This window comes from Aphelocoma coerulescens, chromosome 6 (genome assembly GCF_041296385.1).
Source record: "Aphelocoma coerulescens isolate FSJ_1873_10779 chromosome 6, UR_Acoe_1.0, whole genome shotgun sequence".
NCBI lineage: Eukaryota > Metazoa > Chordata > Aves > Passeriformes > Corvidae > Aphelocoma > Aphelocoma coerulescens.
Genome location: NC_091020.1, coordinates 35,852,501 through 35,855,000, shown reverse-complemented (window position 1 = coordinate 35,855,000; position 2,500 = coordinate 35,852,501). Strand labels below are relative to the sequence as shown.

At 41.4% G+C, this 2,500-nt stretch overlaps 1 protein-coding gene across 11 annotated transcripts in view; it reads left to right on the top strand.

Moving 5' to 3' along the window:
* The window catches only part of EBF3 (EBF transcription factor 3), a 119,582-nt gene that overhangs the window by 87,184 nt on the left and 29,898 nt on the right, over window positions 1–2,500 (top strand). The window lies entirely within an intron of this gene.

Genomic DNA, 2,500 nt, shown 5'->3' with positions numbered 1-2,500 from the left:
TGGCTTTTTATCTGAAATGTGTATTCGAGTTTTTCTGGCATTTACCAATGAATTTAACTGAGGTGTGGGGAGGGAAAAGGGAGAAATAGTGATTTAATTTACTGTACTTTTGGATGAGGATTCTAGGTAATAAATTTGATCTGATGAATCAATCTCTCTTTTGAAAACAAAGAGCCTTTAACTGTTTACTCGACAGACTGCAGGGATTCAGGGAGAGTCCTTGCTGCTTATTGGGTAGATAATGCAGATTGCAGATGATGTGCAGATGATGTGCATTTTGATGAATATTTTCCCACTAGACTGCAACTGTTTCTATCTATTAATTTAGATCTAATGGGAAAAGTGTGTTCCTGGGTAGTTTTAAGCGAGGACTTTTGAAACTGTTAGCGCATCATGGATTTGTTTTTGTGTTTGCCTAAGGTCTATTGTTAATATGAACTTTTAAGTGATGGTAGCACCTGAGATTCCTATACTCTCTCTATTCCCAAAGAAATCTAAACCTGAGCAAAACCACTGGCATCCAAACCTGGGTGCTTCACTTCTGGCTGATGAGGGGGAGAATATTTACTTTTACTGATCTTTAGGATTGGGTTTTACCAGAGCTTCCAAATGGGGTGGTGGTGACTGTGGTGCTTTTGGGGCAGATGATTTATCCTGAAAGCCAGAGTTGTTTTGCTGCAAAGGTGGCGCGCACAGGTGGGGCTGTCACTGTTGTGGGCCTAAAAATGCTCTTATGAACTCTATCATATATATATACAGACACATAGACACACACACAGATATATATGTATGTATATACAGTTCATGCAAAGCTACAGCTCAGTATCCTGCGAGTATGACGAGCTAAAAGAAGTGTCCAACAAAATAAAAAATGAATGAATTGAAAGCCTCAGCCCAAGCTGCAGATATTTGAGCTGTTGGGAGCTGGTGCAGTTCCACGGCGCACGGGGAAGCGCCGCAGATTTGAACCAGATGACGCTCTGGCTCCCAGAGCAGAGCCTGGAATTCTGACTTGCTTTAGAGGAATGGCTTTAACTGATTTCTGAGGTGCGGATTTTGCAAATTTGGCTAATTTTGCTGTTTTGAACTTCTTTCTAATGTGTAAGTGCACATGTGTATGGAGATGGAAGAACAAACCCATCATTTCTTCTTTCCTGCGGTTGCCTTTTGTCTTTATCGCTAAGTAAGGATGTTCAAAAGGATCATGAGAATGCCATGAGCTTCTCCCACTGGAATAAAATTGTAATGAAGTTACGTAACTAACAACACTTTACCAGGAATAGGTATTTAAAACACCTTTGGAGGGAAACAAAAGCCAATATCCCACCAATAAGATAATAAAGAGAGAAAGCCAGAGCCTGCCTGACCGAGAAACTTCTGCTTTGCTTTATCCCAGACTGATAGGGTGGCTGAGATAGTCTTTGGAAATTACAGCTGCCATGGAGAGGGAAGCCAAGCCTCGCTGTATTTCAGAAAATGAAAATGCTGTAGCCTGGCGGAGGGAGGGGCCGGGTCCCCAGGGCATCTGTTTCCCATCAGTGTCCCACCATGCTTGCAGCCTGGCTTGGCACTCTAACATTTAACCTTCCCAGCAGGAGGTAGACCATAGGGCAACAAGGCTGCGGAATAATGAAACAAGAGTGTAGTGTGGTGCACAAAGCCTTTGTGAGCACAGAAGTTGAGACATTAAACCATCAGGGCAGGGAGATGCGAAAGTTCCAGATTTTTCTCCAAAGCCCCCATTAGCCCGGCGCAGAAGCAGGAGCACGCCGGCTCCCAGCAGGCAAAGGCAAGGCCTTTCCCCATCTATCCATGCCTTTTTGCCCGCTGCTTTCAACTATTATAAAGATACAATTACCTTGGGAGATTGTGGCAGTTCAGTTGATTAGCACGGTGAATTAAAAGAATGAGTCACAAATGACATGTCCGGCTCTTCTCTACCAGTCCTTTGTATTCCCAGTGTACCTCACCCCTGTTGTAAGAAGGTCAAAAATTAGAGAGAGATAACAATTTTCAAGCAGCTAGCACTTAGGAGCAGAATTAACAATCATTCTGTATGTAATTGCCAGTTAATAGTAAATTGCCTTCTAGACTGTAAAATGCAATATAAACTGGTGGGCACCTAAAATTAAATTAATGAGGTATTTGCTGCATTTAAAAGTGAATAGTGCAAATTAATAACTGGGCACAATACTTGTTTTAATACATATCGAGCGGTGCAGTGCTTGCTTGTTTAATACTAATTTTAAAAGTGCTACCTGAAAAATTTGCTGTCTGTGGGTAAATCGAGTGGTCGGTGCAGGTTGTAGCCATAATTTTGCTGGTACAGTCTTCCAGGTCTCTAAATTAAATATCAGAGATTATTTTTTAATTAGAATATAAGCACTGCAGCCTTATTTGATTATGGCAAATTGTGATTTGTATGCTTCAAAATGCAATTATGTTACAGATAAAATTGCACCTTTGCACACATATTTTAGGCTCTGCATATTCTGTTGCT